We start from the raw sequence: 27,980 nt of genomic DNA, 5'->3' as shown, positions 1-27,980 counted from the left end.
CTCCTGCTCCAACAGGCGCTGGAACAGGAGGAAGGTGGAGTTCCACCGCGTCTCCACATCCGTAGGGATGAGATGGCGAGGAAGGCCAAGGTCATCCTGCTTCTGGCGAAGCAGTCTCCTGGACTTCTCGCTGCGGTGGAAGTGGGCGGCCAGCTTGTGGGACTTATCCACAAGCGTGGCCGTGGCAGCAACAGCAGCTGGGATGGGGCGGGCCCCCTTCTCCTGGGACGCCTTCAGCTCCTTAAGGCCAAGGGCGTCCCTGACGGTCAGATGGAGCGTGTGTGCCATACACCGTATGTTCACACAGTCCATGACTGTCTCGACAGCGGCGGTAACGTTGGCTCCATTGTCGGTGACAATGAAGCCACGGGAGAGGTGTGGACACCCGCCAATCCACTCCTCTATCTGGCGGTCGAGTACGGCCGCCACCTCCTCCGCGGTGTGCCTCGTGTCCATCGTCTCCACGTGCAGGACGGCCCACCTGTGCCGTAGTGCATCGGGAGCCGCGCCGGACCCGGAAGCATCGCCCGCGGAGGTCCCCTCACTCTCCGGTCCCCACCAGTGGGCAGTGAGGGCCAGGAAAGAAGCGTGCATCCCACTGACACTGGTCCAGAGGTCAGTCGTGAAATGCACGCTTGTCCCGGCCGGAGCTGCACGCAGCTCGGCCGACACGAGCTCCCTGCACCGGCGGTACAGGGAGGGGACCACGTTCCGGCTGAACGTGGTCCTTGAGGGGATGACATATTCGGGAGCCAGGTATTGGAGAATCCGGCGGAAGCCGTTGTTCTCGACCACCTGAAACGGCTGGTCATCGGTGGAAATCATCTCCCCTATGAGGCGGGTGAGGTGATGATGGTCCACGCGAACAATACGCTGGCTGCCCGAGGACTGCGTCCACCGCTGGACGGGCAGTGTAGCCTGCCTGCTGGCTGGCACACTGCCGCTGCCCGCCCTAGTGGCAGATGCACAAGGCGCACTAGCGCTGCCAGCCTGTCCCCTGAGACCTGGGTGGTGACGCTCTAGGTGTCTCCACATAGGCGTCGTACCCAGGTGCGCAGGGTCCCTTCCACGGCTGATAAGCATCCTGCAGTGGACACAGCGGGCGTGGAATGGGTCATCTTGAGGGACCTCAAAATGCACCCATGCACCACTGCCCTTGGCCTCCTGCACCCTGGGCACCGTCCTAGGCCGTTTCTCGCAGGGTGGCTGCAGTCCTGGGGGGGGCGGCCGCCGCTGCCTGCCCACTGCTGCCACCCAACCCGCCCCTTCCGCCCTCCACAGCGGAGGAAGGGCCCGGCTGAACTGGCATCGGAGAGGCAGGCCTCTCCTCCACCACCTCGCCAGACCGCTCCCCACCAGAGTGTCGGGCTTCACGAGGGGGGGCCCCACTGAGCGGCGAAAGGATCGGGGGAAGGGGCCCCAGAGGGAGGGAGAACCTGGCTGCATCGCTGCCAGCCGCACGGTCCTCACCGCCCTCTACCTGCTCTTCCAACTCCATAGTCTCCTCCACCTCAACAACTGGCGGTAGCTCAGCAGCACCTGGTGCCGCCGGCGAGGAGGGACCCGCCACAGCCCTAACGGTGCCTCTGCCTCTGCCGCGATTGGCGGCAGCAGGCGTGGGGAACTGAATCCTGCGCACCAAAGATGGGGCCGGAGCAAAGAATTCTCCAATGGGGAGAACTGGGGTGTCCTCAGGCTCCCCGCGTCCTCTCCCTCCCCGTGCCGCAGGCGCACCCCGCACCTGGCCTCTCCCACCTCTGCCTGCCAGCCTTGAGCGAGCCCTGCCCGCCACACGGCGCTCAGACATGCTGCTAGGTCAGAAGGAGGGAGACTTTAGGAGGAAGGCCAGAGACAGGGTCAAAAAAATAATTTGGAGGGGCTTAGGGCGGGGCCAAAAAAAAGGCAGCTGATTTGGAGACGGCGGGGGGGGGGGGGGAGTTTGTTTTTTTAAAAAGGAAGCCAATTGGGGGGAAAGGAAGACTTTTTGATGGGGGGGGGAGCCAATTGAAGTGAGGGGGAGGGTGTCCTTTTAGAATTTGGGACTCGGGAGTCAACCAAGCCAATTGGGGAGATGGGTCTGGGAGGGTTTTTTTTAAAAAATAGGGGGTTAAAGGGTGGACCCCTGGTGTGGGTGGCACGGGCAGTTGGGTGGAGTAGTTGTGGTGTGGGTGGCAAGTTTTTAAGTTTTTTGGGGGGGAGAGTGGATGGGGGGAGGGCACAGCACCTACCGGGGGTGGGGGAGGGACGCAGTCCACGCTTGGGAACCTGCAGATCAAAGGAGGAAAGCCTTATTTAGTGAACTGGAACACAAAGTGTGGGTTCTGGGGGGTGGTTCTCAAGTAATGCTCCTGTGGGGGGAGCATCAAACTCAATGCAGCCTATTTAGTGACTCTAAATTGCACACAACCAAAACCAGAACCCAGTCACACCTAAACAGAGGTTGAACCCACCCACTCTGTGACTCTGCCCGCCCAATGCCATGGCAAGCAAGCAGCAGCAAACACTTGATGGCAGCATCATGGATTGAACATCATCATCATATGTGTGTATTGGCCCAGCATGTAGTGGCAGCATCAGAACCCAGGACCCCACTCAGACTGCCCCAGAGGCAAGGAAGCACTCTGGCATGGCATTGGCCCAGCATGTAGTGGCAGCATCCGATCCCCTGACCCCACTCAGACTGCCCCAGAGGCAAGGAAGCACTCTGGCATGGCATTGGCCCAGCATGTAGTGGCAGCATCCGATCCCCTGACCCCACTCAGACTGCCCCAGAGGCAAGGAAGCACTCCGGCATGGCATTGGCCCAGCATGTAGTGGCAGCATCCGATCCCCCTGACCCCACTCAGACTGCCCCAGAGGCAAGGAAACACTCTGGAAGAAGGCACCTGTTCAAAAACCACCTGCAAGACGCATGCAATGCAACGCAACACACAGCAGCAGCAATTTCTTTATTGGGCATGAAGACACAAGTTACAACGGTACATCTCCTCTCCCTCCTCCCCACACCCAAATGCATTTCAAGATAGGGGTGTCCCTATTTAAAACCGCCAGCTAGGGAGAGAAAGGGGGCAACAAAAGGTGCACAATTGCACACGCACTAACCCCTCTTCTTCCGGTCCTTCTCCTGCCGCTCACTGCTGGTCACGGATGCGCCGCCAACAGCCAACCCCCTGGGCTGGGACACAACAGGGCGGCCGCACGAGGCACAGGCAACCGGGGTAGTTCAACGATGGAGGGGCAGAAGTGAGGAGACCACACTATTTATGTGTTGTTGCTCAACTCACCCCCAAGCAGAGACAAATGAAATAAAACAACTTTCAAAAGAAAAATAACCGATGGCGGGGACCTCCAGGTGAGGTCGGAGGTAGGATACTGTGTGGCTGCAGCTGTGGGAGGAAGAAGAAGTGAAGGGATGAGGAGAGAGAAAGAGAGAGAGAGAGGAAGAAGAGAGGAGGAGCTGTAATGTAGCAGCAGGGAGGGGGATTCGGGTGTGGGAGGAGGACAGCAGCAGCAGCGGTGACGGTCCCAAGAGGGGGAGAGACCAACAGAGGGTGTTTGGGGGGGTGGAGTGTGTTTCAGGGGGTCTGGGGTATGTAGCGGGGAGTCAGGGGGGCAAGAGGGGGAGAGACCAACAGAGGGTGTTTGGGGGGTGGAGTGTGTTTCAGGGGGTCTGGGGTATGTAGCGGGGAGTCGGGGGGCAAGAGGGGGAGAGACCAGAGGGTGTTTGGGAGGTGGAGTGTGTTTCAGGGGGTCTGGGGTATGTAGCGGGGAGTCAGGGGGGCAAGAGGGGGAGAGACCAACAGAGGGTGTTTGGGGGGGGGTGGAGTGTGTTTCAGGGGGTCTGGGGTATGTAGCGGGGAGTCAGGGGGGCAAGAGGGGGAGAGACCAACAGAGGGTGTTTGGGGGGTGGAGTGTGTTTCAGGGGGTCTGGGGTATGTAGCGGGGAGTCGGGGGGCAAGAGGGGGAGAGACCAGAGGGCAGGGTGTGTTTTGGGGGGATTAGTATGCGTCAAGGGGGATGAATCTGGGTGGGAGGGGGCAGGCAGGGCAGGAGTGGAGGAGGAGGAGGTGGCAGTGGGGGGAGTGGGTTTCTGGAGGGGAGGGAGGGGGGAAGCTGGGAGCAGAGGGCCACACAGAGAGGGGAACAATCAATGAATCAATCAAAGCAAACCAAACAATATGAAAAAAAGTCCCAAAAAAAAAAACACCTGGGAACAATGGGCAGAAAGTCTGGGGGGGGGGGGGAGAGGAACCAACAACAACCAGCAGGGAGGAATGGGACACACACACAGCAAAACCAGAACCAAAAGAAGCTAATTGATTTCACACAAAAAACCAAAGTAACTAAGACAGGACTCAACAGGCAGCAGCAGCAGCACCAGGGAGGATGGGGAACAACACTCAGTCTGGGTGGGAGGGGGCAGGCAGGGCAGGAGTGGAGGAGGAGGTGGCAGTGGGGGGAGTGGGTTTCTGGAGGGGAGGGAGGGGGGAAGCTAGGAGCAGGACCACACAGGGGAACAATCAAATTTGAATCAAAACAATCTATACACAAAGTAAAAAAAAGGAAACCAAAGGGCAGCCAGAAAGTCTCAGGGCGGGGGGGGGGGGGTAACAACTACCAGGGGGAGGGACTGGGGGAGTGGGTGGGACACACACAGGGAGCAAAACCAAAACCAGAACCTAATTCCACAAAGAAATCCAAAGAATGCAAGGCTCAACAGGCAGCAGCACAGGAGGGAAACAATCTTATCTGGGTGGGAGGGAGGGAGGGAGGGAGGGGGGAAGCTAGGAGCAGGGCCAGAGGGGAACAAATTAACAATCAAAATCAGAACACAAGGAATCAAATTGCAGCAATAATATAAACTAAATCCTCAGAAACACAACTCAGACAGGCAGCCAGCAATAGCAATAGCAGAAGTTATTAATTAAAAACCAAAATCAGCAAATATATAAATTTACACAGAAGCAATAATTGAATGGAACTCAAAAAGTGGAACAAAAGGCAGGCAAGGCACAAAAACAGGAAAGCAATGCAGAAGATGGGGGGGGGGGGGGAGGAGGGAAAGCCAAAACTTTGGGAGAAGGGTTGAGAGAGAAAGGGTGAAGAGAACAGAAAACACAACAGGAAAAGTTGGAAAAAGTTGAGGGGAAAGTATTAAAGAGGTTTGGACAGAGACAGACAGAGGGCAGATGGACAAGGTGGCACACAACAACACACAGAGAGAGCAGAGAGACAGACACACACTAATGTGACACACAGTCAGCAGGGACTCACAGCAGACACCAGCAGCAAAAGAGCAAGCAAGGTCTCAGAGATGATCCCACAACTGCAGCCAAGAGAAGTTTCCAGAGAAGAGGCTTGGGTTTATATAGGTTTGAAATTCCCTCCTTTGGGAGCCCCCACCTTTGCACTCCCCCCACGGCCAACAGGGTGCCAGCTCTCAACAGTGCAACAGCCAAGCAGCCTACCAGACCAAAGGACTCATTCTGGCCAATCAAAGGATCAATAGCACAGCCAATACAATGCCTGAAAATAGCATCACAAAATGGATGCTAGGAGCAAAAGTTTCAGGAATCAGCCACAAAATGGAGGACACACTTCAAACTTTAAAGGGACACTCCACTGACTCCAGAGACTCAATTGAACTCCCGAACCGGTTTGGGAAACCCGAGCCGGTTCGGAGCCGAACCGACTCGGATTCGGTCCGGATCGGTCCCAGAAGGGCCCGATTCGGTCCGGGATCGAACCGCCGGATCCGGACCGGTTCGGGACGAACTGGTCCGGATCCGGACCGAACCGCACATCACTAACAATCTTTTCTGGAGGATGGCAATTATCCTAGACCAACTGTAAATAACAAAATAAGGGTGTTCTGCTAATATTTCTGTGTGTGTGTGTGTGTGTGTGTGAGAGAGAGAGAGAGAGAGAGAGAGAGAGAGAGAGAGAGAGAGAATGCCTTATAGACAGTTGGCTTCAATAGCAGTGATCCAATAGAGAAAGACAGGTAGTTCCTGGCCTGGTTATACCACTTTTGTTTCACATAAAATGTAGTTAACTTCATTTTCCATTATTTTTCCTTTTTCTCCCTGTAGTGCATTTAGCTCTTTCTTCCCCATCTGAATTGATAAATATGTTGTTCTAACATCCGTATTTTATTAAATAAAATTCTGCTCAGCCTCTCGGGACTTCTTCCAATATTTCAGTCATACTCTATATTTTTTTATGGCTGTTTCTCTCTCACCTTCTTTTCTTGTGCTGCTATTTCTCAGAGGTATAAGTTATACAGAACAAGTGGAAATATATATATTGCAGTGCTGCTAGAACAAGGGACAAATACAAAATAAATATCCACTCTCTATTGCTCATGAGCAGAGAAGCAAAATATTTTGTTAGAAGCCAGAGAGCGTTCTTTTTACCTGTTGTCCCGGATAATAAGTCTTTCTTACTTTTACTGGAAACAGATATATAGCCATTTTTTGTTGTTGTTTCATGTGTATAATGTTTTTGCCTCATTTTAAGTATGTTCATGTTGCATAGTGATGTACTTATGGCAAAGGCGTGTACTAGGGATTTTCTCTTAAATCATCTAAGCATTTTATCTGTATAAAAATGAAAATGCAGTAAAGTATTTTCAGCCTGAATAGAGCATATTTACTATGGACAGTTGCTTAAACCAGATACATAGATGTTCATTTCTCATCGATAGTGGTTTGGACAGTTTCAAATGTCATTTTCTTATCACCAGCAGACATCTCCACTATTGCAAAGACAGAACTCATTCCATCGGCTGAAACTGGCCCCAGAGAAAGGTTTGAAACGATCTTTCCAGACACTGGGTGATAGGACAGACAGTCATGGAGGGAGGTAGCCAATAGCACTTTCCTCCCAAACATACAGTAAAAGGTATGGGGGGAAGCCAACTCCAGTGGAGATGCAGCTGGGTGTGGCCCTATTGCTGACTCATCAGAACGGTAAGGAAAAGTCAATTGCCTATCTGGCACTGTGCACAACAGCAGCAGTGGTGGATGTGAAGGAGGGAGTTGGGGAAGCAGCATCATGTGGAGCTCAGAGCAAGGTGATCTTGTAAGAGTCCAAGTCTTTTGTATTCTGGGGCTTGGCCTCTCATGAGATCTGAGACAGCTATGGAGAGGTAATTAAAGCCCTGGCCAATGATATGCTAGTTGGCCAGAAGCCATGCTGTCTAGGTAGGAATGCCCCCAAAAGGGAAGAAGTCAAGCTGATAGGAAGGTGGGGGTGTTATGGCAGAGATGCGTAAATTGGTCTTAGTTTTGTTACAGGTTTTGCTGAGGAAGCATGATACGGTTCGTAAATGTGGCACAGAAGAAGGATTTTTTTCAAACTTTTTCCTTTCATGCCACTTTTGTGCCCCAAAGCTGTTTGTCCCATTAGTAGAAATGTAGTCTGTACCATATGGTCTTACTAACACAGCAAAACATGACTTTGGGTAAGAAGATTTCTTAAGGAAAATAGCATAAAAGAAAAGGACTAAATATAATTCTTACTGAACCACTGTTCTGATCCAGTGTCGCCCCGCCCCCTTCACTATAGCTGCTATTTGCAAAATGTGGATTTTACCCTGAGACTCCAAGGAAACAGCTGCATGGAGGACAGTGGGCTTCCTACCTATGACCCACAACAGCCAGAACATTAACACCAGATAGATAAGCCAGTGAGCTGGTTTGGCTAATGCATCTGAACCGGTCCTACCCACATGAACATGCAAATCCCCTCTCGGTGTGTCATTCAAGTTTTCATAATTGTGTTGAGGGGAAATTCAGGGACAACTTGCCCCCTCACATAGAATTTGAAAAACCCTACATCTTATTTAATGTTTGGATGAAAGAATGTGACTATGAGAACTTGAATGGCATGATATTAGGGGTATATGTGCATGCATGTCCTTAACTACACATGGGCGGGATTAGTTTGGATGCATTGTCTGAACTGGCCGCGATGAGGCAAGTCTTTCTCTCCCAAATAGCCAGTAATGGGGGAGGGGACTCAAATGCCTGATTAGCATAAGACAAGTCTTAGTGCTATGGTTGTGAGGAAATGTGATTGGGACCTCTGTATGCACTGGGCACACTACATCTGTATTGTATGTTTAGCGTTACTCTTTCTCACTTCTGTGTTCTATCTATTTACAACAAAGTTCTAGATCAGGCCTGCTCAACTTAGGCCCCCCAGCTGTTTTTGAACTACAACTCCCATAATCCCCAGCCACAGTGGCCAATAGCCTGGGATTATGGGAATTGTAGGCCAACATCTGCAGGAGGGCCGAAGTTGAGCAGCCCTGTTCTAGATAAATGTCAAAATGGGCACTTATTCCTTTAAAAGCAGTTTAATTACAACTATTAACTTCTACATAAAAGTATTTTTCTCTACTAGTTAACTACATAGTTTTTAAAATGATTGGGATGAGTTCTGTAACTATTTTGAAATACTTTGAGGTTGTTCTCATGTCCTTGGAAGTGGGGCTGGAGAGAGCTGAGGGGAAAGCAGGCAAGCTCCTGTCTTCATCCCCTGCCCCCCCCCCACTGAGTGGTGGCCATCTTGGGATCTGCCGTGCCCACATGAGCGGTGTCGCCCACACAGTTGCCTGCTGTGGTAGAACAAACTATTGCTGCTTCATACTCCGAATACCACTTAGGCCATCAGAAACAAACACGTCTTTCGAATTTAAACGAAAACAATTCCATATAAGATTAGCTTTCTCAATTACCATCAACAAGTCACAGGGGCAAACGTTTGACAAAATCTGCCTATACTTACAAAAAACATTTTACAACCATTGACAACTTTACGTAGGTCTCTCATGAGTCAGATCATTTGACTCACTAACAATTGTATCAGCACAACAGGAGATCGAAAACTGCATTTATAAAGAAATCTATGACGATGAGCACACACAAAGGGACTGTGGTCGGGGGCAAGAAGAGCAATGAAGTACTAGTGCACAGATGCTCTGCATAGGTTCAGCTAGTTTATTTTATTCAAAAATACTCTGTGCAAATTGGTCTTTTCTAGTTGGAGTTTACTAGTACTTTACGGATTATAGTGCAACTGTTGACTGTACTGCTTTGGAGGTAGGCATACAGCAGAGTAAATGCTAAACCTTAGAAGATATCACAACTAACTTGTGAGAATAGTATTTCCAACTGAAATCTGAAACATTGACTTCAATGAAATGATTTATCCATGGAGGCTATGGAATTCTATTTTCAAACGTATCTAAGCAAATGCAAAGTTTGATTAAAATGTTTGAAACTTTAATCCTCTTGAAAAATCTTCCTAATGCAGATGTGAATATAAAACTATGATCCACTGTGTATTTTTATATTATTAGTGTTGTTGTTTCTTGTTTGCACACTCGAGCAGGTGTTATTGACTGGTTTGTTTTATCCAGACATCGAGTTCTTCCCAAGGACCTGGTATGCCAGAATTTTGTTATCAATATTGTTGTTGTTATAGGTATCGCCGCAAAATGTAGGCTGTTCCCAGTGAAGTTGTTTTTTTTAGTTGGCTGATGGTGATTTCTGTGGCCCCTATGGTGTTTAGGTGCTCTTCAAGATGTTTCGGAATTGCACCTAGGGCTCCAGTTACTACTGGGATTATTTTGATCTTCTTTTGCTACAGCCTTTCAATTTCAATTTGTAGATCTTTGTATTTTGTTATTTATTCTGTTTCATTTTCTTCTATTCTGCTGTCACCTGGTATTGCTATGTCAATTATTTTGACTTGTTTTTCTTTCTTCTCGACTACAATTATATCTGGTGTATTGTGTAGCAGATATTTGTCTGTTTGTAGTCGCAAGTCCCATAATATTTTTACATCTTTATTTTCTATAGCTTTTTCAATTTTGTGGTCCCACCGATTTTCGGCTATAGGTAGCTTGTATTTTTTGCAGATGTTCCAGTGTATCATTGCTGCTACCTTGTCATGCCTTTTTTTTGTAGTCAGTTTGTGTGATCTTTTTTTAAAAAAATCAACAACAAATAGCAAGTGCCACCTCTGTAAAGAAGCAGATGAAACAATGGACCACCTAATCAGCTGTTGACTTTCCATGCAACTTCCAATAGTCCATGTACAGCAGATGGTTTATTTTACTTGATGTTTTAGATGTTTGGTTTCCAAGGCTTATATTCTTTAGTATTTGTGAAGTGGAGTCATGGCGATTACAAACAACAGAGGGGATAGTGAGTCCCCTTGGAAAATACCTCTTCTGATGCTAACCTGTCCAAGTGTCTCGCCATAACTGTGTACTCCATATGCTCATTGCTTTTTAAAAAATAAATATCTGAATATTTTTGCTGACACCAGTTGTTTCTAAACATTTTAGTATCCATCAGTCAAAGGCTTTCTTGTAGTCAATCCATGCAAAACTTAAATTTGTTTTTCTTCTTTTGCAATATTCTGAAATCATTTTGTCAATCAGCAGCTGGTCTTTTGTGCCTCTGGTGTTCAGGCAATTTCGTTTCTGTTCAACTGGAAACTGCTTATTGGTTAATAGGTGTTGCATTACTTCATCTGCTATTATGCCAGTAAATAATTTGAACATGGCTGGCAGGCAGGTTTTTGGTCTATAATTACTTGGAACTACACCTTTTGATGAGTCTTTGATAATCAAGTGAGTTTTGCCAGTTATTAACCATTGTTCAATATCACCTCCTTGCAAAATGTGATTGAACTGTTTTGATAGTTGTTTATGAAGGCCTGTTAGATGTTTTAGCTAGAAGCCATGCAGTTCATCATTGCCTGGTACAGTCCAATTTTTAAGTTTCTTTGCTCTTTCACTTATCAATTCTGATGTTATTATTAGATCTTGAATATGTTGGTTACATTTTTTGACATCGTTTACCCAGCCTGCTTTTTTATTGTAATTTGTTGGATTGTCCCATAATTGTTCCCCAGGATTGCACTATTTTTTCTTTATTTGGTATTTCTGTGTTTCTTGCAGTTTCTCTTTCTATGCTTTGTTAGAAGTGTTTCTGATTTGTCTGGAATTGGAGATTCTGCCTTTGTTGTGTAATTCTGGCTTCGTATCTGCTAATCTTCTTTAACACTGCTATTATTTGCTCCTTTATTATTTCCAGGACTTCTCTAATTTTCCTTGAATCTAGGTGGTATTTTTGGATCAGATACTGTTTGGTGTTTTCATTCTTCAGCTTCTTGTCTTTCATATCTTTCAGTTTACTAGCATCTGATCTAAGCCTGGAGATTTTATTTCCTAATCTAAATTTCCCTTTAGGTGATATGCTACTTTCTTTTTTTACAGGTCTACTGATCTTATATCCGAGCTCTTGTGTTATTGTTGCTGCGCTGTATATTAGTTGGTTTGTTTCTTGCAAATTATTGGTTGTTATTTCTACAAGTGCAGCATTTATATCTTTTAATGCCTGAGCAAGTTGTTTTTTGGCAAGTGTTTTGAGAGCTGGAAGTCGAACCCTGGTGTTTGTTTGGTTCATGTGCTCAGTTATTTTTTGCTTTAGTTCTTGTTGCTTTTCTGTTAAATTGCACTCAGGTTTTTGAGATGAAAGCAAAGGAGAGGTTGTCTGGTTTTGAATTTGAAACAGTTTTGAATTTGAATCCTCCACCTGCACCTGAACAACTTCTTCAGTTGGTGGTGATCCTTTTCCATATCTTGAGCCTGTGTTCCTGTTGCTCTTTGCAGTTCTTCCAGTTCAACTTCTGTGAATACTTTATTTCTTGTTATGAATCTTTTCTGGTCTGCTAGCCTTTGTTCTGTTATTTCTGTATCTGGATGATCCTTTTTCCAAATTTGGTACATTCTTTTTAAATAACTTCTGGTGGGACGAGACTTGTAATAACAAATCATTATTTCCTTGTTAGTGTTTTTTGTCTATTTTTTTTCCAGTTAAGGGGCATTTCTTCCAGTAGCCCTGCAGTCTCCAGCCCTGGTTGCTCAACTGAAGATCCTGAGTCCTGTAGCGAACTTACCACCAGATGTCCAAGGACTCCAGCACCTGGGGTGGTCCTTGTTGACCCGGGCAATGACCGACCTGGTATATATTCATTAAATTTACGTCTCACCATATTGTTTATGAGGGAGGCACTCTTCTTCTGCCTCCTCTGATAAGACCTGTCCGGTATGGTTGGACCTCAGGCATAGCTCTCATCTTCCTCAGAACAAGCAAGCCCCACAACCACGCCAAGGTAGTGCCTCATTGGCACTAATAATAATTGGCAATTAATAATAATAATAATAATAATAATAATAATAATAATAATTATTATTATTATTATTATTATTATTTAAAGCAACCACCACAAGAAAAATATGCTAAAGGCTTTAGCAAGTATAAACACAAATCCTTATAAAATCTCTATATATTAAACATGATTGAAATTAGTTGTTTCATTTGTACACTGTTTGTGCTGCTCCTCTGAGACTTTATTAAGGCTCTTAATGTAAAAAAAAAATCTTTTAGAAAAATGCAGTACTTAATGGCTATTGCTATTTATATACTTCCATTAAGAAGGAAATGAGTGGAAATGTTTTCAATTGAAATGCTAATAGAAAGAGGGGAAAAACTTAATTTTCCATGAAGGAAAAGTCATTTATGCTTATATTAAGTATCTCTTTGAAACATTATTCCTCACATCCAGAGATTTTTTTTCTAATTAAATAAATCCATATTTGCCTCTTTTAGTTATATCATCAGTATGGCTTTCATAGACACTGTCAACTATCAAGAATACTTATAAATTCTTTTGAATTTACTCCATTAAAGTACGTATATAATATGTGTTGATTGGGATTGAAGTTAGAAATAATGGTGGGGATATTCTTTCTCAGGGGTTCCCAAAATTTACTGAAAGAAGCATGTGGAAATTAACTGTCTTGCTTCAGATCTCAATGGGATTATGTTGTTATTATTAGCTTTTTCATACCTGGACTGCCCAGCAACAGTGATGGAGATATGGGCAAATTACTGCTTATCACACCCTTTTCCTAACTGCTTTGGCCTTTGTATATATGAATATTCAATTTTGCTATGACCTTTGAATATATGCCTTATACTGCCCCATCTAGCTCAGTACAGTCTGAACTGAACCTAGGACCCTCTACTTGCAAAGAATATGTTCCCTCACTGAGGTTTAAGTCCTCACTATGATAGAGTTATCATAATTTGAAATGAAATAAACAAAAACAGCCACGTTTCTCATGGTGTCCTGTCAGAGGCAAGCAAAATAAAAATATAATCTGTGCAATTTAAAGAGGTACAAGCTGTAATCAAAAGAGCCAGCATGGTGTAGTGGTTAGAGTGCTGGACTAGGACCAGGGAGACCTGAGTTCAAATCCCCATTCAGCCATAATACTCGCTGGGTGACTCTGGGCCAGTCACTTCTCTCTCAGCCTAACCTACTTCACAGGGTTGTTGTGAGGAGAAACGTAAGTATGTAGTACACCACTCTGGGCTCCTTGGAGGAAGAGCGGGATATAAATGTAATAATAATAATCCTCTCTAATAAAACGCTTGGTGTCCGTCCGTGGACGGGCACCAAGCGTGTGTTCGTGCCTCCCTGCCCTGTTCTGCGCCTGCGCGAAGCGCAGGCGCAGAACAGGGCAAGGGAGACATGAGGGCCGGCACCCGGTGGCCATCTTGGGCGGCCAGAAGCGGCCGCCCCGAAGAAGCCGGGAATGCGGGGAAGGAGGAGACTGGCCGAGGCGGTGGCGAAGCCGCCGCCTCGGCCAGAGGATGCAGCGCGGCCAAGGCGGCGGTGGAGCCGCGCCGCCGAAGCCGGGCGGGGGGAGGAGGTGACGGGGTAAGCCGGCTGAGGTGGCGGCAGAGCCGCCGCCGAGGCCTGGCACCGCCGCCGCAGCCAGGCGGCTGCGAGTCCTTGGGGCCCTTGCCCTTCCGGGGAGACCGGCCGGGAATGTGAGGCGGGGGCGGACCGGACCGGCAGCAGCGCCCCCAGAGTCTGCCCGGCCACCACCACCGCCACCGCCCACTCTCCCGCCCTCCCAGCTGCCCAAATACTCCTTCCCCGCTCCCCCCCGCAAATGATTAAGGGCCAAAACGGCCCAGAAGAATGCCTCCGCGGCCGCCGCCATGGCCGCCAACCGCCCTCCCAGCTGGCCGAGACTTCCTTACCCAGAGCAGCCTGCGACAGTCGGGCGATCAAAAATCCATTTTTTGCGAAGAAGAGAGGAGCTCCGGAACAGAGCTCCTCTCTGTGCTAAGCCAATGCGCAAACTGCTGCTATGGACGCAAAGGACGCCTATTGCGTCCTTTGCGTCCATAGCAGCAGTTTGGGCATTGGCTTAGCACAGAGAGGAGCTCTGTTCCGGAGCTCCTCTCTTCTTCGCAAAAAATGGATTTTTGATCGCCCGACTGTCGCGGGCTGCTTTGGGTAAGGAAGTCTCGGCCAGCTGGGAGGGCGTGGGGGGGGGAGGCCAGAGGAAGTGGGGCGGGGGGGAACTCTCCCCTACTAGCGCCCGTTATCACAACGGGCCTGAAACACTAGTAATAATAATAATAATCCAATGATGGTTAATCAGCTAAAGGTTTAATTGCTGATTAAAATTTGCCATTCAGTTTTTGTATTTATTTATTTAAACCATGTATATATTGCCTTTCGGGGATGCTGAAGGTGGCTTACATTTTTCAAAAAGAAACTGAGCACAATACTCCATACTAAAAATACCCTAAATATCAACAAAGACTGAAAAGACTAAAGCTAATAAAACAACAACTACTTAGCCATTGCTAATTAAGATTAGCTAAAGAAAAGAAGGCCTGCAGTTCACAGCAATTTTTAATCCTTCCAGAAGGTTGTGGGCTTTCCATGGAAGTCCTCTACAATCCTGGGATTTCCACCTCCACCCAACAACAACAACATCAACAACAAAGCCTTGATCTTTGTCATAGATTTCTTTGCTTCCCAAATCGGGGGACTCTGAAACAAAATCCTTGAAAATGATCTCAGCAGGCAGGCGTGATTGCATAGGACTAGGGGACTCTTATCTGTCTGTCTGTCCATCTGTCTGTCTGTCTCTTATATGTCTATTTATATTCTGACTCCACCCGTCATCCAAAAATTCCAGGGCAGTTAATAACAAGATAAAAATAGTAATAAAACTTCAATAAAAAACATACTGATAAAACAAAAACACAGCTATGTTAAAAAGAGAGTGAGGGCCACTCATTGTTATGGGACAGCTAACAATTTGTTATGGGGAGGCTAACAAATAAAGATTATTTCATTCATTCATTCATTCATTGGCTGGATGCCTAAAACAGGCAGTCTTCAGATTCTTCAGAAAGGCTGGGAGAGAGGGAGCCATGCAGATCTCAATCATGAGTCAGTTCCACAGCCTGGGGGCAATCACTGAGAAGGCCCTGTCCTGTGTGCTTGACAAAGGAGCCTCAGCAGGTGTCAGCATGTGGAGCAGAGCCCTCCCAGCTGATCTAGTCAATTGGGTAGATTCAGCTGGGAGCAGGTGGCTTCTAAGGTATCCAAGGCCCAAACCATTTAGGAATTTAAAGGTAATAACCAGTACCTTGAATTGAACCCAGAAACAAATAGGCAGCCAGTGTAGGACCTTCAGAATCGGCGTAATTTGCGCAAGGCGTGCAGTCCCAGAAATCAATCCGGTAGCTACATTCTGCACCATCTGTAGTTTTTGAATACCTTTAGGACAGCCCCACATATAGCATATTACAATAATCAAAATGTGATGTGACTAAGACATGGGTGACAGAGACCAGACCAGGCTTCTCAAGGAAGGGTAGCAGCCGGCACACCGGCTGAAGATGAGCAAAGGCACTCCTGCCTACATCCACCACCTGATTTTCGAGGAGCAGCACTGGCTTCAGGAGAAACCTCAAGCTATGAACCTGCTCCTTCAGAGGGAATGCAACCCCATACAGAATAGGTCAAAAACCCATATCCTGATCAGGTCTTCTACTAATCACCATCTTGTCAGTTAAGTTTCAGTTAAGTCTATATCACTTACTGATCAATGTCCTATTAACTAGGGGTGTGCAATTCGGGTTTTTGGGTGATTCGGCTCGGACCCGAACCGAATCACCCCTGTTCTGTTTTGTGCCCGAATCTGGGTCACCCGAATCATCCTTGATTCAGTTCGGATTCGGATTTAATCCGAATCCGAATCTGAATTGATTCAGGGGGTAAAAAGGGGCCCAGGGGCAAAATTTTGGGGTGGGGTGGTAGTGCCCAATGGTTAGAGTCTACCACCCCAATTTCAGGGGGATTGGGCAAAGTCCTGATTTTTGGCGAATTTTTGAAGTTTTAGTGACTTTGGGGCAGTTCGGGGGCATAGCATGGGATCTGGGCAAAAGGAGTGGGGTGGGGTGGTAGTGCCTAATGGGTGCAGGCTACCACCCCAATTTCAGGAGGATTGGGCAAAGGGCTGATTTTTGGTAAATTTCTGAAATTTTCATGTCTTTGGGGCAGATTGGGGCAGAAATTGGGGCCTGGGGCAGAATAGTGGGGTGGGGTGGTAGTGCCTAATGGGTGGAGGCTACCATCCTAATTTCAGGGGGTTTGGACAAAGGGGTGATTTTTTGAGAATTTTTGAAGTTTTAGTGACTTTGGGACAGTTTGGGGGCAGAAAGTGGATCTGCCCCAAAAGAGTGGGGTGGGGTGGTAGTGCCTAATGGGTGGAGGCTACCACCCCAATTTCAGGGGGATTGGGCAGAGGGCTGATTTTTTGGGAATATTTGAAGTTTTGGTGTCTTTGGGGCAGATCGGGGGCAGAAAGTGGATCTGCCCCAAAGGAGTGGGGTGGGCTGGTAGATAGTGCCTAATGGGTGGAGGCTACCACCCATCCCCAATTTAAGAGTGATTGGGCAGAGGGGTGAATTTTGGTGAATTTATTTTTATGAGGTTTGTCTTCATAAGGTGAAGTGTGCTAAATTGATTACTTCCTCATATTATTCATACTAATAGAGAGTGTGAAAAAGTGAAAGTGGGGTCATGAGAGTTGTCTAATTGAAAAAAAATCTCATTTGCTATGATACAATGAGAATTCACACCTCAGAAGTTTTGCACGTGCCTGTACCTTACCCCAGAAATGCTTTACCTTTCGTGACCTTACCTTACCACAGAAGTGCTCTGTGCTATCAAAAAATATTTGCTTCCTTAGTCAGAATGTCAACCCCTGAATCTAATATTTGTGAATATCCCTGGTGAACTCTTCTGTGAGAGAATTAGGATAGGCATGAGACATGTCCCTTTTTGGATTTACAGAAACAATTCACTATGATTCTCTGGTGGATTAAAAGAAAATCTGGAGGACTACAAACTAATCCTATAACTCTCAATCACATGCAATGTTGTTCTAAAGGATTTTGCAGCGACTAAAAAGTGTCATATTGTAAGGTCTGTAAAGCTTCGTTAGGAACCATAAGAGTTCTGAGTTTGTCCCTGTAGAAATTTAGTTAAGTACTTGCAGCAGGAACCTTGGAAGTGTGTGAGCAGAGTGTGTGAGCAGATGCACTCTAGTTTAATGTGAATTAGAGCTTATTCACATAATGAACATTGTTCTACTAACATTTTATGTTAGGGATGTACATTTTACATATTGTTTATGTAACAATCAGATATGTAATTTTGCCATGCAAATCTCAGTCACTGTTATGTGACTAATATAAAATGTTAGTAGAACAATGTTTATGATATGAATAAGCTCTAATTCACATTAAACTAGGGTGCATCTGCTTACACATATGTGCATTATTATCTGCCACTTGCATACCTATAGATCATGCTTCTGATTTTAAAATACACAGGCAGCAGTATAATGAAATCTGAATAATTCTTCTGCAATGAAATTGGCAGAGTTGCAGAAGAGCTTCCATATTGGGTCACTGCTTTCCCCTACATAGATCCAATAATATTCTCAGACCTATTAACTTATCAACATTTATTTTAAGTAGCGATATTTAACATAGCATTGCTGCCAAATTTTCACTTAAAATAAAACTGAAACAAATTTGGGAAGTCTGTCTTGGATGAAAAATGCATATTCTCTTAACATCAAGGTCTGTGGAAGTAACAGTTCATCTGCTTGTTTGCAGTCTGACCATTAGGAGAGAAACTTGGGATGAACAGTTCAGCAGTGACACAAATTACCAAGGGGGGTGGTGGGCATTCCCTCACTGGAGGTTTTCAAGCAGAGGTTGGACAAACATCTGTTTGGGATGCTCTAGCTCAAGTTTTCCTGCATCAAGAAGGGTTGGTCTAGATTGCTTATAAGGGTCCTCTTCCAGCTCTATGATTCTATGATCATGTTCACAGCTACATAGCCTACAATACTCTTAATAACTTACAGATGTGGCTGGTTATTTACCCCACTCCTCACAATGGACATCACAGTCTACAGTGTCTGCCTCACACTAGTTGCACAGATATTCATCATTCTATAACTAGCCTTTCCGGTAGAATGTTATGAACATTCTGTGACATCACAATCAGTGAGCAATGAGACTCACACAGATGCCAGTCGATTTTGGATCTATTATACACATAAGGCACAGGACGAAATACGTTGTCATAAAAGTATTCTAACAGTATTTTATTCTGTTAAATAAAAGTTCACCACATAGGTTGATGTGATAGCCATCCCACAGTTGAAAGCAGTATAAGCAGTTATTTTTTTAAAGAAACCACTGCTTTGGAATTAATGGCCACAAATTAGATAATAATAAAAAAGAAGCCAAAGAAGTGGCTTATGTAAGCCTCAACGTTAATTGCTAAGGAGGCAATTACAAGAAAGGTTCACTGGGGACACGGCATATCTTTTAAAATGATAGAAGTCTTTTAAATTATTATTATTCATTTGGTGATTGCCAACCCTGTACAGGGCAGCTGTCTGCATAAGGGAAGACACTGTCGCCTGGAGGGGCTTCATTTCATGAGACCTTCATTTACATTTTGAATGCATATGGGAACAGTAGACTATCAGCAAAAAAAGAAAGGAAAAAGGAATGTTAACCCCCCAAAGAGGACAATCAACTAGTTTAAAGCCCTCCTGATTAGAATAGTCTTCAGTCAGGTTTGAGAAACAAATAACAGTTTGGTTTTTTAAGGCTGTCAGAACACGAAGCTTATTGGAATAAGGAGTATCTCTTATTCCCTAGTGGTGCAGCCGAATTGTCCAGATTATTTAACAAATGATAAAACAAAGCAAATCGCCTTGAAAACAGTTTTATCTTCTTGCCCTAGTTCTGAACATTTTCTATAGGAGTTGGGATACAGCAATGGAATTTTAACTAAGTGCAGCTTTGAGTTTTTTTCATGGCTTTAAAAAAAAAAGCAAAGCCTTTTTGTTCCTTTACAATTTGATTTCAACACATTACAGCACAGAACACTTCAGAATAGTCTCATAGCTTGCATTACCTTTTCAATGGTAACAATTCTGGAGGATAATTTATGAGAACGGGAAAGAGGTTTGTGCACCCCTTCACTATATTCTAATTGGCAACCCCCAGGAAGTATGTACAGACTAAAAGTTAAATTGACTTTACAGAAAGTTTCTGAACTGAAATATAACATGCAATAACAAATGTAAAACATTGGAAATCAGAACAATGGTGGATAAAGTCTGATAGTCAACTTGTGACTCACAAAATTCAATGCATCCAACCATCCAGAAGTTTCCCAGTTTTGTGGAGGTCAGTTGAACCCGTGGCGGGCTACATTTGGCTTAGTGAGTTACAAGTCTGTGCAAGTCTAATATATGACAAATTTAACAGACATGGTGATATCTTTTGTTTTTGTTTTGTTTTCATCATCAGACCAAACACAGTCCACTAGCCATGTATGGTGGCTCCCCAGGAGCCCGATAAGCCTCTTTGCTTATCTATCTGGGACTGCCAACAAAAGTGAGTGTCAAACATCAGGAGGGCCATTTGGAGTGTACACAAAACCAGTTTGCCCAGTTTGGTTTGAGTCTGAACCAGACTTAAATTGGATCGGGCATGTTCGGTTTTGTGCATCCCCGGATATCCTCGAACAACCCCTGGTTTGGTTCAGGGGTTCATTTAAATTAATTTAATTTATTTTAAAAACAAAACCTTTTATTTTAAATAATAAAACTCACTGTCACTACCCCGGGGGCTTGTCCGTGACCATGGGTGTGTGTGTGTGTCTCTGGAGACCCATTGGGCATGCATGGTAACCGCTAAAATGGCCACTGCCATGGAGGAGAGGCCTGGAACAGGCCAAAAACCACCCAAACTGGGCAATTTTTGACTAATGGAGGCTGGTGGGGGACAGGGAACCACTAGAGACCGTCCCCCTGTGACCACGGACACAAGCCCCTGGTGCAGCGGTGGTGAGTTTTATTTAAAAGGGTTTTTTTTAAAAAAAATTAATGAACCCCCAAACCCGAATTGGGGGTTGTTTGGTCCAAGATTGGGCCAAACAAGGACTGGTTCAGTTCAGGGGTGGTTTAGTACTGAACTACCAACTGGCCATGTTCAATGTCAAATGGGTTCGAATTTGAAACCATTTGCACATCCTTAAAAGCCATAATGTGCAGCTGGGGGGAGTGCATGGCTTTTAGGGACACACTGAACAGGCTAAAAGCATATTTAATGAGGTCTATCAAAGAACTCATTATTGTTTGAGCTGAACAAATTATAGGGTTGTAAATGACCATCTTCATGTGGAGCTGGTCTGTGCAGTAGAACAACCCTTCAAAGTAGCTTTTTGCAGTCAGGAAATTTTGCAGTGCTTGGTGGTAATTAAATGAGTACCAATAACTGGGATCCCAGGGAAACATTTTTAATTGTTAATAATGAATGGTATAAAATCCTTAACAGGTCAGTTTTAACACCTGCTACTTGCTGATTAGTAAAGCTAGTTACATGTAAGGCCTTGGGTTGTCAATCCTCTAGGACTTGCCTAGAATTTCCAGTAACTGGCATGAATCTCCAGCAGACTATTGAAAGCAATCCTGAAGATTGAAGTGATTTGATGTGGAAAGTATTTGGGGGAGAAATGTGGAAAGATATATCTTGGAATAACTTCAGCCAGTTGGCAACCCTAGGCCTGTTAAGACAACATTTCTGTATGTATTAAAAACGTATGGCGAGAACAAGATCACACTGTCTTGCCCCACCAACCCATGATAATTCAGCATAATTTCTGAATGGATCCTACGTACATAGAAACTAGATCAATATTCTAGTTACTGCCTGCATTTATTTTTACATAGAAAACTGACAGCATACATTTCCAGATTCTCATTTGAGGGCTTCCTTAATGACCAATTACAAGTGATCTTCCATTTCTTTCAAGGTCAGGCCAACACTCCTGGCTTAGTTGACAACCCTAGGGCTTCTGTGGAGTTACTGGTTGTACATGAATGAGTTTCTCCACATGATCTATTCTTGGTTGCAAGCCTGATGCAGCAGCTCTTCATGTACATGCTGGTGATTGCATAAGGGCCATTGAAGGTCTCAACCTGGCCTGGTTTTCAGCTTTTTCTTTCTGCTGGATTACTTCTTTAAGTTAAATAGATAATTATATAATGGCAGTCACTTATTGTAACTTTTGGAAACTACTTTGGTATTCTTGTTGGGGCCTGGGAGTGCTATCAACATTCTAAAAATAAATGCATTGCCAGAGAGCTGGTCTGATTGTAATGGTAAAGTGTGGGAAGTCAAACTGGTTCAAAGTTCACCTCAGCTGTAACTGGATGGCCGTAGGTAAGGCAGTATTCTTCATTCACAGCACCCTCCCCTAGGTTATTTAGACTTTACAGAGTTGTAAGGATTACTGAAATAATGCATTGCTCCCGAAACCCAATAAGACACAAGACACAAGTATATGGTAATGAAGGGCCACAATTTACTAAACAAATCGGAGGCAGATGGTAGATGGGATTGGCGCTCCACCCCCCACAGTGCAGTAACTAAAGACAGGCCCAATCAGGGCATGCCTTGCCTTATTAGTACTGACGATGCACCTTGGCTCCAGACAGCCCCCAGTGCCTTAAAGGAGGGGCTGCCCTTCTTAGCCAACCTAAGGTCAGGTTTCTGCCCTCAGTGGAACCCCCCAGAAGCCACCAAGCTTTCCGAAGGGTGTGACCTGACGGAGTAGAGAGTGCAAGGTCAAAATTCCCGGAGCCACCAAGTCTCTAGAGAATAGACCTGCCCATCCAATAGCGAAGCACTTACCTGAAGGTGCTCACTGAAGTTCAGCTGCTATTTCCCACTGCACTGTTCCTGCCCACAATTGTGATCAAACAGAACCTGAACTACGCTGATCTGAACTACACTGGTAAAGTCAGAGGTAGGTGAAAAAGAACATGCACCCAGGCCAATTGAGTGCCCCCCAAATTCCTGCTTGGCCCCCAAAGGCTGGACTGTAACCAGGGAGAAAGGAAGCCTGCTTGAAATGGACTGAGGAAAGAGACTCTGACAGCCGCAGTGTGCGGCAACCTCCACCACCTTTGTGCCAATGGGCTCTGTTCAGGCCTCGTGCTTTTGCAAAGGGGGTGGGTGGGGCAAATGGGCTGCTCATTCAAGCAGCGAGCGGCCTGATTGCTCCAACACCCCAATAAGACGTGAGACACAAGTATATGGTAGTGAAGGGCCACAATTTATTAAACAAACCAGAGGCAGATGGTAGATGGAAATGGAGCTCCATCCCCCACAGTGCGGTAACTAAAGATAGGCCCAAACAGGGTGTGCCTTACTGCCAAGTCTCTAGAGAACAGACCTGCCTGTCCAATAGCCAAGCGCTTACCTAAAAGTGCTCACTGAAGTTCAGCTGTTATTTCCCACCGCACTGTTCCTGCCACAGTGGGGGTTAGCCTTGCTTAACTCCCCATCAGCCATGCAGAGCAGTGGCCAATCCCCACCTCAAATCCTCTAAAAAGAAATGTGTCCCTATCAGCGATAAGTGGACCCCATCACCCCTGTACAACTCTGCAGAGATGAGAAAACAATGTATGGATGTTCCAAACACCCTCCCACTAGGGAGTAGGGACTCAACAAACTGGGATAGGGCAACATTAACTTTCCTATGCACTATATCAATCCTCCCTGGCCCCACCGCCCCTCTCCAAACACTGTGCTGCAGCAGTTCGGACCAGATCATGACCAGACCCGGGAAACACTTCTGAACTAATTGTATGTCCTCCCAGGCCCTGTAAATAATGGACAGCCATGACTGTGTGACTAAGTCATTCTCTCCCAAGTGAAGCAGCAATGTCAGGAGGAGGATGACCCTCCAAATATTCCCAAAGCACAGGCAAAAATTGGGCAAAAACCATACCCGTTGGCCAATCCATGAGACTGAAGCCCACTTCCCCAGAGAATATTTAATGCACGTAGTGCTTGTATACGCCCAAATGCCATCAGCCATTCTGCTGAATAGCAGTGCCAGGAAGGCCTGAAGGAAAAGCCACAGAGGCCACATCAATGCGAAAAGAATGTAAAAACAAATGCACAGTAGAAATCTCAGTTGCCGCCAGGGCCTTCCACACCACAGCCCAAAATTGAAACTAAGACAGAGGCCTCCCATCTGCGTACATGAAAAGGTACCCCTCCCTCGACCCTCCCACCAAGGGTCACGTATCTCTCAAGAGCCCCAACCAGACACACTATCAGGTTGTCCATGCAATGCAGCACAACTGCCTGCCCCTGACCCCTCTGATCCGTTTTAGAAAAATGCAACAGCAACTTAATAGAGCCTGACTAGAAAACTAAGTCTCTCTTCTGTATTACCCTATTGGAGGGGCCTGCTCTCCATTCGTGAAAAAGCTCACTGGCCCTAAAAGCCCCAAAGAAGGCCAGCAATGTAGCTGCCTGAAAGAGTTCCAACTCATAAGGAGATGAACAAATGCTGTTAAAATGCTCAATCACTCCCTGTAGTGCCTTGGGGAAAAAGCTGCTACATTCATCAGGTTTAGCTGGCATACCCTAGAGCACCCTTCCAATATACACCTAATCCTGAAGTCCCCTGTAAAATCAGGCAGCCCCTGGGCCTTGGAGATGTATGCAAGGCAGTCATTTGATCTGTTCCCTAAGTTTTAACCCTAAGCCCACAAGTTCCCTAAGGTTGAGCCCCACTCTCTTAAGTGAACTAAATATCACATGAGATGTTCCAGGGGCACCGGCCACACTTGACCAAGTTCTACCTGCGCCCTAAACTCCTGGAAGGCCCTGAACTTCCTATCATAGGCTGCCCTTGTGCCTGGAGCAAAGGAAGATGAAATTGTGCTGTGCGCTTCTATATGCCAATGCTCCACAACCACTCACGCATCATGTCTGGGTGCTGCGCAGCTCCAGGGGCCAGGTGGTGAAAACCTTGTTCCTGAAAATGAGATAGGGCATCTGCCAGGCTGTTCTGCACACCTGGGACATGGCCTGCTACGAAAAGCACATCATACCTAAGAGAAGCCAGCACAAAGGCCCTTACCAAGCTCATAACCCTGGGGGATTTTGATGTCTGCCAATTACCTGCACAGTAGTCTGATTATTGCACCAGAACCTAATGGTGGAGTTTTTAAAATGATCAGCCTATATGTGTACTGACATTACAATAGGGAAGAACTCCAAAAAAAGTCACATCCCTATTGACACCTGTGCCTACCCACTGCTCAGGCCATCTTGCTGCGCACCATCACCCCCTAAAAAAGAGCCCAAAGCCCAGGCCACCCACAGCACCAGACTGCACTTGTAGGTCAGCCTCCAGAAGTAAAGCATCCCTCCAAAATGACACCCCATTGTAAGAATAAAAAAGGCTGCCCAGAGTTCCATGTCTTCCTGCATAGGAATAATAACACAAATACAAAAGTCCCCTATCCCCTTTCATCGTGTCAGTGAGGCACCACAAAAAAGCACGCCCTGGTGCCACGACCTGACATGCAAAGTTAAGATGGCCTAGCAGGCTCCGCAGTTGTCTCAGGGTAACCTTCCTAACCTGTGAGCATTCAGCCAAAAGAGCCCTCAAAACTGCCAACTTCTCCCCGAGGAGCCTAAACCACCCAACCTCAGTGTCCAGCTCAATGCCCAAGAAGGTAAGCCTAGAAACAGGGCCCTCGGTCTTCATTTGGGCCCTAGCTCATGACATAACCCAATAAAAGATTCCAAAAAGTATGCACACTGACTGGTACCCTCCCGCCCTGCAAAAATAAAGTCATCTAAGCCGTGGGCAGTGGAGCCAACTATTGGCTACTCCAACTATTGGCTCCTCCAACTATTACACTCTGCCCTGTGCCAAACCACCCATTCTAACATAGAACTGAATGCCTCAAATGCAGAGCAGAACATGGAAAAGCCATTGGTATGGCACTATCATACAGAGAACCTGTTTTGGGGAGTATAAAAACGTGATAGATAGATAGATAGATAGATAGATAGATAGATAGATAGATAGATAGATAGATATCAATGTAATACTGATCTTGAAAATAAAAACCCAGAAGGTCAAAGTCTGCAGGATGCTCTGGAAGGATGCTCTAGAGAGGAGAACTGGTCTTGTGGTAGCAAGCATGACTTGTCCTCTTAGCTAAGCAGGGTCTACCCTGGTTGCATATGAATGGGAGACTTGATGTGTGAGCACTGCAAGATATTCCCCTCAAAGGATGGGGCTGCTCTGGGAAGAGCAGAAGGTCCCAGGTTCTCTCTCTGGCTTCTCCAAGATAGGGCTGAGAGAGATTCCTGCCTGCAACCTTGGCGAAGCCGCTGCCAGTCTGTGAAGACAATACTGAGCTAGATAGACCAATGGTCTGACTCAGTATATGGCAGTTTCCTATGTTCCTATGGTGTCCCACCATCAGCTCCTGAGACGTCAGAACCAGGCGTGGCTTTATCCTTCTCCTGGGACAGATCCACTGGGCCTTGCATTGGTTGCTCCTTCCCCAACTTCAGAGCAGCCAGCCTATCAGATAGAGACTGCATCAACCTGGCCCTTTTCTCTGCACTGATTGTCTTTTTTGGTACAGAAGGAAAACCCGATGCCCCCACCTTGTCCTTCCTCTCCGATGGTTTATGCTTCTCCTTTTCAAGGGCCTCCAAGTGTCTGATTAGGGCCTTAATGGTTGCCATATCAGGCTCTTCATCTGAAGTTGAGGAGTGGTCCTCCTAGTGGGGGCATATGGGCTTCCCACCAGACTTCCTCTTAGCCTTCTTTGGCACCATAACCACTACAGGTGCCCCCTTATGTGAAGCAAACACCCCCTCCTTCCTGGCCAAACAAGCCCCCAGGAAACCTAGAACAAGAAAACTCAAGACAAATGCCCCAAAGCCCACCCTAAAGGCCCAACTGGAGCCTACCCAACCAAGCAGGCCCGCCAAACACCCCTATTAAACAGCTCGACAATCGGCTGAAACTGCAGACTCTCTGCCCCAGCGACCACCTCAAGGTGATCAAGGCCCCCAAATCACAAGGAGCTGCCCCTCTGAAGACTCTCTTGTCACTCCTGGGGCCCCCAGAAGCCGCTCCAAAGAAGCCGAGGAAGCCTCTCGGCTTTGCACACTGGCCACTGTCATTTGTCTGCCTTCAGCTCACGGCCTGACACTGCCCCAGCCTTAGGGCCAAGAGCTCCACTGCTGCTGTGCATCTCCCTTGCCTGCTCGAAACAGACTGAGGAGAGAGATACCGACGGCCACAGCGTGCAGCAAACCCTGGGAGCCAGGGGGCTCCTTTCAGGCCTTGTGCCTTTGCAAGGGGGATTGGGACAAATGGGCTATGCCACTCATTCAAGCGGTGAGCGCCCTGATTCTGAACAATAGGGAAAGTACTGTACAATATCCCATCTAGTTTGTTATGGTGTTTTCTTTATATTAAAACTGATCGTTTCTTGGAGGATTTGATCTCAGAAATGCCAATCAGCATGCAGAGACAGACTCAGTTCTGGCCTCAGATTCACATGACTGGATTTGCATTACACTATTTCTATGCTGCTTACTTTACAGACAGATAGACAGACACTAATGTGACCCCAAGCCCCTGCCCCAAAGAAATGACAATCTGAAGAGACACCATGCAAATGAAGGATGGAATACAGAATGTAACCGTAAATCAGTGAAGCAGGAAGCATGTTTGAATTGTTTTAGTTAAAACTCTAGGTGTTTGTTATTTATTTATTTATTTATTTATTTATTTCTCATTTTTAATATTATTTAACCCTTTACTGAAAGTACATCATTATAACTGCTGGGAATGACATTTCTCCATAAAAGCCTGTCTTTCAAGCAAATCTGAATCTGCTTGGCTATATGTTGTGATTGATTGACTGAGTGTGTTCTTACAATCATGGTAGTCATCTTAAAGAGGTAACTAGGATTGCTGAACCCTGCAGAGCCGGTTGTGAGAACACAGATTTCCTGAGCGATCCTGGTCAAACCACTGTGGTTAAACAGCATGTATCCAGGATATCTACCCTTGTTAAATGCAGTTTAACCACAATGGTTTGACCAGGATTGTCTGGGAAATGTGAGTTCTCACAACCAGCTCTGTGGGGTTCAGCAATCCTAGTTCACTCTTTAACTAGGATCACTGTGATTGTGAGAATGCAGCCTAAACAGACAAAGAACAAGATCACCAAGTTTCCAGCCTGCCATGACAGTCCAATAAGGTAACACAAAGAGTATCATAAAGTTTGTGGCAAACAATTCATGTATGTATGTGTAATCGAATACTGTACAGAAGGCACTATCTGAGGTATAATAAGGTATAGCCTGTTGAAATCAAGTGGCTTAAGTGGGCCTAATCCTGTGGACAAATGGCTAGGGAAATGTAGCTTGCACAGAATTTACTAGCATTAGAATTTGAGAATAATCTTAAATGTACTGCTCATTTTAAAGCATGGCAATAGTATTTCATCTCAGTGTTTTTGTGTTTAAATGTAGATTTGAGATGTGAATGAATGTAATACAGTATACTAAAACGTCTATGCTGGTTTGGCAGTGGGAACAAGATGAGGTGGTGTTTGTGTTGTGTGTGTGTGT

The sequence above is a fragment of the Hemicordylus capensis genome, chromosome 3 (assembly GCF_027244095.1).
Source record: "Hemicordylus capensis ecotype Gifberg chromosome 3, rHemCap1.1.pri, whole genome shotgun sequence".
In the NCBI taxonomy this organism is placed as follows: domain Eukaryota; kingdom Metazoa; phylum Chordata; class Lepidosauria; order Squamata; family Cordylidae; genus Hemicordylus; species Hemicordylus capensis.
The sequence above is the reverse complement of the archived record's forward strand: the minus strand, read 5'-3'. Positions refer to the sequence as shown.